This window comes from Myzus persicae, unplaced genomic scaffold (genome assembly GCF_001856785.1).
Source record: "Myzus persicae strain clone G006 unplaced genomic scaffold, MPER_G0061.0, whole genome shotgun sequence".
Classification (NCBI taxonomy): Eukaryota; Metazoa; Arthropoda; class Insecta; order Hemiptera; family Aphididae; genus Myzus; species Myzus persicae.
This window is the reverse complement of record NW_019102620.1, coordinates 863,238-874,979: the sequence shown is the minus strand read 5'-3', so window position 1 is coordinate 874,979 and position 11,742 is coordinate 863,238. Positions and strand designations below refer to the sequence as shown.

At 29.7% G+C, this 11,742-nt stretch overlaps 1 long non-coding RNA gene across 1 annotated transcript; it reads left to right on the top strand.

The window, feature by feature from the left end:
- LOC111032724 lies at nucleotides 1-1,006 on the top strand. Its single transcript, XR_002604338.1, has 3 exons — nucleotides 1-228; nucleotides 312-401; nucleotides 835-1,006. It is a non-coding gene; the product is annotated as an uncharacterized LOC111032724 (long non-coding RNA).
- Nucleotides 1,007-11,742: the final 10,736 nt, after the last annotated feature.

Below are 11,742 nucleotides of genomic sequence, written 5' to 3'. Positions count from 1 at the left end.
CGCGTGCTATTCCGAGTAATAACTTCGTGCTGCATATTGCTCGTCTTCCATTATTATTCTTATTAATTTTACATTTTGTTTCTTATAATTTTTTTTTTTTTTGTGGCTTGTGAAGTGAATTGTTAAGTGTTGACAGTATGGATTCTACACGCCCAAAAGAAAAAAAACACTTTATTTTCTTATTTTTCTACAAATACAAATAAAAAAATTTGTTTCGAAAATGTTGAGGTAAGTAACTATACAAATTTAATAAGGTAGTACATTTTAAATAATCTTTATTTTTATAATTCGTTTACTTGTGCTCTATTTAGGTATCGTCTAAAGAAGTAGATGCTCGATTAGTGTCATCTATCGCATCCACATCAAAACCTACGACAAGTAGCCCTTAGCTGACACAATTGGTAAATTAAAACCGTTTAGTAGAATTTAAATTAATGAGTTAATACTTAATAGATATCACTTCACATTTCAATTATTTAAGTCAAAATATTACCTACTGTACTACCTACTGTAGTAATATATACAAATTATTAATTTTTTTTGTTAATTTAGTTAATTAATATTAATTAACTTTACAAATACAAAACACATTTTTTTTACTTGACTGTACATGGGCTGTTGGTACTTTACTTTACATGGCAGTACCTGTTTTATTTAATTTTATTTAATTTATTCAACAAACAGATTTTAATTTACTCAATTTAAAAATTATAATTCAAAAATCATTTTTAGTTTGTTTTTACTCAAATTGCCAATAATTAAAATTTTTTTTTAATTTTCAATTTTAAAACCGAGGATAAAACTTATTCACAACCTAAACATGGTGACTTTTAGGAATTCAGACCAATGTACTCTCCCAATAAAACCACCACAGATACTGAATATACCTATGCAGACTTATCAAAGAAAAATATGTGGACAATTTATTCAATATTGAGTTAACAATAAAAGTTTTTTTTGTATATTTGAGAATAGTTTTAGGATCAGCTTATTTAACATATTTTGTAAATAGTGAGAAAAAAATACAATTTATTTAAATTTTAAATTATTACAATTTAATTATTATTACATTTTTTAAATGTTTTGAATCATTTACTTTACTACAATTTAAATATATCAAAGGATATATTTTTTTTATGTTGATATATATTGATATATTGTATAATATTGTTATTTTATAGGTATGTGTATTGGCTTATCTATATGTTATAAAATCTATGCTATAGTGCAATTCAACTATGCAACTGTGTAAAATTTATATAAGGAATACTTATAAGTTATTGACTATTATGCCATAATTTGTATTGTTATTTAGTATTCCTTGTCATAAATAAGTGCATAATAATAACAACATAATAAAACTTTTCAAGTTTTATCTCACCTTTATTAAAATACCTATTAGTATTCTAAAAGAATACCATTTGTTATACACATATATAGCAAAATCTATATTTATTAAAATAATTTCATAAATTCTTAAATGCGCTTATACCCTCTAGTTTTTTTACCAAAACACCACTGAGCATACATTCATGCACTAAAAATTGGCAAAATATGCACTAAAAAGTTTGAAAATATGCATTTAAATGCCCTTATATTTTTAAATTATGCACTCAAAATATGCATTATGTAAAATATTTATGAGCAAATTTTAAAATAATAAGAATATATCCATTAATTTTAAAAGTATATTATTCCTTTTAATTTTTATATATTTAACAATCAAAATTATTAAAATGAATATTTGTGAAGTTCATATAATCTGATAATCATATGGATTTGTCATCTTTATTAATTTTAATTATGTAGTCATTTTTTGTCTAATTTTGGTACACCATTATCCTGCACCTACAATGAAAATATTTGGAATGAAATATTAGTTATTTGACATTTTCACGACTCTTGCAGTTAAACAACTCATCGGCGACTGGCGTGTGCAAGAAAACTATACTGTACCAGACACCAGTGTACAAAATTGTAGATGTGGATTGGTAAGAAACATTGTACAGATGTACATGCTTGTACAGGTATCGTTTCGACGAGGGACTAAACACGGCGGAGGATGGTAGTAGTAGCTATAAAATTGTTTCCGCGGTACTAAGTAAAACGCATAAAATCTAAATAGGGAAATACTAGAAAAGTAAGTAGTCACATGAAAATAAAAATAAATCAAAACACTATCATTCAGTAAACGGGAAAGTAAATAAGAAACAAGAAACATTTCAAATATTTTTCTAAACAATTTTTTTATGAAATAATATGCGCTATAAACTCTAAAAAAACGATTATATGCCAAATATGCCTTTACACCCAAAACATGCACTATTAAACTTCATATTATTATTACTATTGTTATAAAAGGAATTTGTATCTCAGTTAGCATATTTTTCTGTGTCGCAAAAAAAACATGCAAATGCATGAACTTACGAGCCCTGCACATAATTATCATACTCGTCAAGTTGAAAATAATGTTTTTAGACTAAGAAAGTGTAATACAGAATTTGATAAAAGAGACCCTTTTTATATTAGCATCGAAATTAGTAATAGATTAGGTATTAACATCAACAACTATAACAGTTTTAATAACTATAAAAAATATATTAATGCTGAAGTTAAATCTCTATTGTAAAATTAAGATATATATAGGATACTATATTATGTATTTAAAATTAGTAATTCTTTAATTGTATAATAGTTTGTTTTTTTTTGACTTGTTATGTTATGTTCTTTGTTATGCTATGTTCTTTTCGTTATCTCATTTTAGCTTTATACTTATATACTGTACACTCTTATATTTAAAAAGGTTTTAGTTATAATTTTGATAATTATGTATTTAAGTATAGAACTCTGTGTCTCTTTTACAAGCTTTACTTTTTGGAGTCATCATCATTTCAAAACTTTCCTTTTGTTATAATTTTTTTCTTTGTATATTTGTGAAATGAAAATTGAAATAAATTGAAAATTGAAAAAAAATAATACACAATAATTATAATAATTCAGTAATGCACATCACAATCTTTAAAAAAATTAAAAAGAAAAAAAAATTATTATTTACAATGTACACAAGTATAATGAGTCTAAGTATATGTATTAACAATCAAAAAATCATTATCATCTAAAAAATGAATAGATGTAGTGTTTACTTGTTCATTTAACACATATTACATCCTTCTAAAAAATTAATGCTTGTAGTGTGTACTTGTATATTTAACTTATAATGTCCTTCTAAAAAATGAATAGTTGTAATGTTTTCTTGAACAATTGATTTATTATTATCTTCAAAAAAACTAATGGATGTAATGTTTTCTTGGTTACTTCACTTATTATGTCCTTCTAAATAATTAATAGATGTATCGTTTACTTGACTATTTGACTTATCATTATCATCTAAAAAGTTAATGGATGTAGTGTTTTCTTGTTCTATTAATGTATCACATCTTGCCAAAGTAATCCGTTGTATTTTTTCGGTATCAGCAAATCGTGATATAGTTAAACACTTAAAATCATTACCATCGGCTGGAAATAACATGATTGTTGAAAATGATCTCTCTCCAGATTCAGGACTGTTTTCATTTACTTCTACTGTATCAGAACTTAGGAATTGTTGATTTAATTGTTTAGTCGTAGTTTTTATTACTTTACTAGCAGGTGACTTTGAGGGGTGTTGTGGACCTCGTTTGTGCAAATTCTGCTTCTTTTTAACGGTGGCACCATGTTTTGTTATTTTTTGTTTATTCACTGGTGTTGAATTCGACACAATTGGTGATATTTGAATAGAAGTTGATGTGATTTTATTTTTCCTCGGTTTGCCAAGACCTCTCTTGATAACTTTTGGTTCATCAGTATTTTTAGGTACTATATCAGCAACTGAATTAGTCTGAATTGGATTACCAATATTTGAAATGATTGCTGTATTATCGGTAATATTAGTTATTTTTTTGGGTCGACCCCTTTTTCTTTTAACTTGTCCCGAATCGTTATCACATTTGCGTACTACAACACAATGACTTTCATAGTTTAAATTAGGATCAGTTTTATTGTTGGGTTTTCTAATGTCGTTTGCATGTTCATTAATTTGATTAATTTTACTGTTTCCAGGTGAAGCATCCATTCGAAATGTTTTCTTCATCAGCTTGTTTGTATATAATGACTTCAAAGCACAAATTTTTCCACTTAAAAATAAAATAATGTTTCTTATTAATATATTAACTTATTAAAAACTATAATGATTTGATTTACCATTCAATATTCAATAAACGATTTAAACACTGTGTAGCACACCCAGGCTTTCTTCCAATCCAGTCTTTTTTAGTTTTCCTAAAAAAAAAAAAACGTTATTATTCAAGACTGTACTGAGAAATTGTTACACAACAATGGTAATTTGAAGTCTTTTAAAAATAAAACACAACAATTAAACCAGTTCATAACCCACAGAATGTGTTAATATGAATATATAACAAAAAATGCCAGCTGTATAGGATTTTCAAATAATATTTAAAAATAATATATTAATTACCTTGGTTTTAGTCTCCGTAATTCTTGTGCTTCCGCTGGTGTATACGCACACAATTTTTTCCTAAAATTACATTTAAGTACTATTAATGGAAGTAATATATATATTTGATGAAGTTTTTGTAATTAATTGAAAATTATAAATACAAAATGAAGGGATCCATGAAAAATTGAGATAACTCTATTTTAAAAGAAAATCGGTTTTTGGCCTTCTAATTCAGGAAAATGTTATGAGTAAAATTGTGCAAGAATGAGACTGGCCACCAATATGGGATATAAAATATAACTAGGAGCTGTCTGGTTTCTTTTCCGTTGAAAAAACCAGACAGCCCGGAGGGTTTTTTGTTTCATGAAAATTTTTGAAAAATGGAGTTGTCTGATTTTTTCACGGACCCCTTCAAAGAATAAAATACTATTTGAGCATTAATGTTTTGCAGACTATAAAATGCTTACCTATGAGGTCTAACAGGTCCTGACAAATTGTTAGTTATTAGTTTGGAGTTCAATGTTTTATCCAACTCTGGGTCATTTGCTGTAGCTTCTGCTAAATGTATTTCATTGTCTCTTTGAATTTCTTCAGCTAACCGTAAAAAGTCAATTTTTGAATTTTCAGATGACAAAAAATATTCTTCCTCTATCATATCAGTATCCTTAACTTTTGTACTTAATTGCTTGGATCGTCTAATCTTGCCATCGGATTCCTCTTGATCACTTTCAGAAATTTTCATATTGCTCATGTTTGGGGGTATTTGGAATGATTGTAGATTATTTGAAGAAAGAAACACATTTAAATTATCTAAGCTTCCAAACATATTGTTGGTTATTTCATTTGGTTGTTCACATTGCTGTATAGGCACACTATTTTCAAGGGAACAGCATTCAAAACTATCAGAATCTCGGTAATGCTGTGGATCACATTCAGAATTTTCCAAATCACTTATGTTGGGAGGTATTTGCAATGATTGTAGATTATTAGAAGAAAGCAAAATATTTAAATTATCTAAGTTTCCAAACATATTGTCGGTTATTTCATTTGGTTGTTCACATTGCTGTATAGGCACACTATTTTCAAGGGAACGGCATTCACTTCTATCAGAATCTCGGTGATGCTGTGGATCACCTTCCGAATTTTCCAAATCACTTATGTTGGGAGGTATTTGGAATGATTGTAGATCATTACAAGAACGGAACATATTTAAATTATTAAAATGTCCAGATGTATAGTTGGTTTTTTCTTCTGGTTGTACATATTGCTGTATGATCTCACTATTTGTACACCTTTCAAAGTCAGAATCTGAATCTAAATCTGAATCCAAACCATCAACTTCATTTTTACATTCTCGAACTAAAAATCTCCAGATAACTGTATCTAAAAATAAACAGTTTGGAAAACTTCTGCTACGTTTTAATTTAGACCCAAATTGTTTAACCAGTTCGTCTTGTATGTTTCTTTCAGCCTGTACATTTGGTCCACTTTCTAAATAAGAATGACTTTTCCAAGATTTGAGTAACTTTAAATTTTCAAGCGTGGTATTTTTTGATTTTTTTGAAGGATTGAACATAAAATTATCAGTAAGAGAATTTTTTCGTTTTTTTATTTTTGTGGGCTCATTAAAACTCTTTGATCTAATCCGTTTTGGTGCTGGATTCCAATCTACCTTTTCAAGTTCAGAGAATACACCTTCTAAAAAATTAATGGATGTAGTGTTTTCTTGACCATTTGAGTTATCATTGTCTTCTATAAAATTAATGGATGTAGTGATTTCTTGTTCAATTAATATATCACATCTTGGCAAAGTAATCCGTTGTGTTTTGTCGTTATCAGCAAATCGTGATATAGTTAAACACTTAAAATCATTACCATCGGCCGGAAATAACATGATTGGTGAAAATGATCTCTCTCCAGATTCAGGACTGTTTTCATTTATGTCTACTGTATCAGAACTTAGGAATTGTTGATGTATGTTTCTTTCAGCCTGTATATTTGTTCCACGTTCTAAATAAGAATCACTTTTCCCAGATTTGAGTAACTTTAAATTTTCAAGCGTGGTATTTTTTGATTTTTTTGAAGAATTGAACATAAAATTATCAGTAAGAGAATTTTTTCGTTTTTTTATTTTTGTGGGCTCATTAACACTGTTTGATCTAATCCGTTTTGGTGCTGGATTCCAATCTACTTTTTCAAGTTCAGAGAATACATCTTGTTCATTTTCAATTAAAAACTTGTCGATTTTCATTCTTGTACCAGAAACACAATCAATTTTATCTTGGTTTGGCTTACTACTTTTTTCTAAAAAATTTATAGATGTAGTGTTTACTTGACTATTTGACTTATCATTATCGTCTAAAAAATTAATAGATGTTTTGTTTACTTGTTCTTGTAATTTATTTCGTCCTTCTAAATAATTAATAGATGTATCGTTTACTTGACCATTTGAGTTATCATTGTCTTCTATAAAATTAATGGATGTAGTGTTTTCTTGTTCAATTAATGTATCACATCTTGCCAAAGTAATCCGTTGTGTTTTTTCGGTATCAGCAAATCGTGATATATTTAAACACTTAAAATCATTACCATCGGCTGGAAATAACATGATTGGTGAAAATGATCTCTCTCCAGATTCAGGACTGTTTTCATTTACTTCTACTGTATCAGAACTTAGGAATTGTTGATTTAATTGTTTAGTCGTAGTTTTTATTACTTTACTAGCAGGTGACTTTGAGGGGTGTTGTGGACCTCGTTTGTGCAAATTCTGCTTCTTTTTAACGGTGGCACCATGTTTTGTTATTTTTTGTTTATTCACTGGTGTTGAATTCGACACAATTGGTGATATTTGAATAGAAGTTGATGTGATTTTATTTTTCCTCGGTTTGCCAAGACCTCTCTTGATAACTTTTGGTTCATCAGTATTTTTAGGTACTATATCAGCAACTGAATTAGTCTGAATTGGATTACCAATATTTGAAATGATTGCTGTATTATCGGTAATTTTAGTTATTTTTTTTTGTCGACCCCTTTTTCTTTTAACTTGTCCCGAAACGTTATCACATTTGTCATCAATTTGATTAATTTTACTGTTTCCTGGTGAAGCATCCATTGTAAATATCTTGCTAATATTTTCAGATTTAGATAAATTATTCAAATTATGTCCTTGTTTGCTAATTGGTACACCGGATGCAGAATCAGTTTTAGAATGGTTTGCATCTATCAATTTTATACCAGAAGATGAATTTGTTTGATTAGATGGTTTTTCAACTGGCTTTCTACTCTTTATCATTAAATCATATTTTGAGCAAGGTTCATCCATATTAGCTTATTGATAAATCCTAAAATAAATAATTATAACCAATTAGAAAACACAACATATTAATGTTATAAATCAACAATTAGTCAATCATCAGTAATAATAAAATTACTATCCATCTGTCTTGTCCTTAGAAGTAAGAACATGTGTACAGCATCATTAAACATAATTTAAAGGCAACTATTTAATTAATTAATGCCCACTTTTTTTAAACGCTTTTACTTTTTAAACTCCTCTTTTAGTTCAAAAAGATCCAAAATGTTTTGAAAATATTACCATATGATGTCTTTAAAATGCCAATATTTGACATAAATATGTGTAATGTGAATTTGTGTGAATGTCTGATTTGTAGTTAAAATCTTTTTGAAATTTTAATAATTAATACTAATTACTGGGGAACTGTTCTAAAATTTATTAGTTTCATAAAATATATGTACCTATGCTAGTATTTTATATTTTTAATTGGTATTAAAAATTAATGATGAGGTAGGTACTTGATAAAAAAAAAAAAATTAACAGTAAATATTGGTCTATGTTGATATACTACGGGAATTATTTGAAGAATATTAGATATAAAACATTTTTTTGAATACAGTACGTATGTATGTTTAAATGTCTATTATTCATTATTTATTATATAGATTTAATCAGCAAAGCCACTTTGACATAATACAATATACATGTGATTAAATGCAAACAATATTAATATCATACATGAAACTAAATAATGAGATAGTCAATGTAACAATTTATACATATTAAAAATATATATATATATATATACATACGTATGTGTATATGTTACGGGCTATGTCGTCCTGCCCGGCCAATGTAAACCACAAATTTCTTTTTTGACCAACTAATATTATTTTTTATTATTATTATAAATTGTAATCATTACCTATTTATAGTATTGATTTTTTTTTTTAGAACAATCATTTTTAATTTTATTCATGTACCATAATATTACGAATATTTTGATTGAATAACAAAAAAAAAAATTAAAAAGTATTATCATTTTATTATTACCTATTTATTTGAACAAGATTTCAAAGCATGGCACTTGGAATTACATAGTCTGCTGCTTTTCTACACTTGATTTTTAAATAGGCAGTAAGATAAGTAACAAAAATAAGTTTATATCCAGTGTTTCAAAAAATGCCTAGTTTATTGTATTTTGATACATGAATAAAATTAATAATGTTTGTTTAAAAAAAAAATCAATGCTATGAATATTTAAAAATAATAAAAAATAATATTATTTGGTTAACAAAAAATTCGTGATTTACATTGAGCGGTTTCCACATTGCCAGTAACACATATGTATATATTAGCATTTATGTCCATCGTACATGTTTCTACACGTTATATGCGGCCTATCACATACTTTTTATTGTTAAAATAGTAAAACTATGGTTGAATTACAGTATATTTGATTTAATTGTACACAAAAATAATAATTATATACAATATAAGCAAGTATAATATGTCTAGGTAAATGTATTAAAAATCAAAAAATACATCATTTTTATTATTTACATTAGGTACAATATAATTGTACGTCTCTAAAAAATCATTGAAATGTATTGTTTGTATTGTTTTGACATCACTATTGTTTCGCTAAATACGAGGCCAGCAATGTTGGTGATGTACCATGCATTGTTCTTACCATTCAAAGTTTTAAATCTCCCCATAAAATGTATAAGTGTTGTGTGTGAGCACTACTGGTAGGATCGATACAAAATTGGGAGTGGTTAACGGTTTTATGTACACGGAAAAAAATTATATTTTATAGTCAAAATAATTATGGTTACATTTACTGTATTATTGATTATTTTAACAAGACTAGCTTAGTTTCAATAACTATATTAATATAACAACATTATAAATAAATAGTATAGTTAAGCAGCCTATAATTTTGATTGGTGTTAACTATATTTTATATATTAACTAGTTTATTAAACAATTTCAAGTACATTACATGACATTAATATGACTTATTAAACAACTTTACAGTTTACATTAACATAACACGAGGCGACGACACGCACTAACTTCAGACTATCTTACTCTCCGGCATCGGATGTCGCCAGTCGCCACTCGCCGCAATACTGACTTGCTCCTCGTCCATTGCCTCTAGCCTCCTCACCGTGTGCAGTGCCGCCACCCTTAGCCTCACATATTAATTAGATAACACCCGACCATTCCTCACCATCGTTCGTCCTCGAACTGGCCAGTAGTGATCAACATGACAAGTATTTAACTTCAAGCTTTACTTACAACTAACATAATGCCACCATTGACTTAACATTCATGGCATAGTTCAATAAAAAAAAAAATTTAACATAGTATTAAATATAAAAAAACAATAACACAACTAACATGATTAACTTAACGTTCATGACATAGTTCAATTAGGAATTTTAACATAGTATTAAATAAAAGGAACAATAACACAACTTACATGATTGACTTAACATTCATGACATAGTTTAACAAAAAAAAATTAACATAGTATTAATACATTTGATAGTCTTGGAACCGCCTTGGTACCTTGACCTCCCTCCGAGTCCTTTCCTTGACCTCCTTGTCTGCCTTGTTGTCCTCTTCTGATTCATCCTCTTCCTCTTCCTCTGGTGCTATCTTCCATGACTTCAGTTGGCTCACATGCGCTGTGGTTGTAAAATGCCTTCTGGCCCCTTCTGCCAGCTGGGCTACTCGATATACATCTCCTGGTAACACCTCGGTCACTACTAGTGGTCCCTTATATTTTTCTTGCAATTTTGTAGACTCACCGGTGTGAACTGGTGTTCTGCTCTGAACTACCACCTCTCCCACAGTATACCTGATGTGGTCATGTCTGTGTTTGTCGAACCTGGCCTTAGTCTGTTCTTTTTCTTCCTCCATAGCGCCACGTATCTCTTCTCTTAACGTTTCTGGACAAGTCCAGTCTTCCGTAGTAGTAGACAGTTCCCTTAGCTTACCCAAGTCATAACGTGGTCGATAACCATGCAACAACTCAAACGGAGTTCTCCTGGTGGTTTTACTTTCGGAATTGTTTATCTGCCTTTGCACCATGGGCAATAGGTCACTCCACTCTTCAGGTTTTTCAACTTGAGTTCGCAGCATTGATGTTACTACACTGTTAACTCTTTCACACTTCCCATTGGCCTGCGGTCGCCTGGTTGAAGTTAGCCCATGCAGTATACCATTGTCTTCGCAGTACTCTGTGAAAACTCTAGAAGTGAAGCAGGTACCTCTATCTGTGATTAATCTCCTAGGCAGCCCATATTGTGACACAAATTTTTGCACCTTTGCCAATGTGCACAACGCGCTTGTATCCTCAGCTGCAAATAAACAAACAAATTTTTGTGAAATTGTCTACCAAAACCAACACATACTTGTTTCCCTTATGACAGGTTACAAAAGGACCTATGTGGTCGGCATGTACAATCTCAAATGGTCTTCTTCCAACTGGCATCGGGTGTAACAACCCAGGACGCCTCCCTCGTGGTGTCTTCATCATTAGGCACTCTAGGCACATGTGGATGTGTTGTCTTACATACCGTCGCAACCCTGGGAACCAATAGTCTTGCAGTATATGGCTTACCGTTTTATCCACAGACTGGTGCCCATTCAGGTCGTGTGCGCTTACCAGTATGCTTTTCCTCATGCTCCGTGGCATCCGGAACAGCAGTTTGTCCTTACAGCGTCTGTACAGTAATCCATTCCTAATCTCGTAGTGCCTAGTCTTACCGCTTTCATATTTGGTTCTTTCTTCTTTTGGTTTGTTCATCATGTCCATGATTTCACTGATTTCGTTGTCCGACCGTTGTGCCATCATAACTTTGTCCTCAACGGTCAGCACGTTACATACGTCCAGGTCGCTGCACAGCGTCTCCTCCACTGCACCTTCTGATTCGCG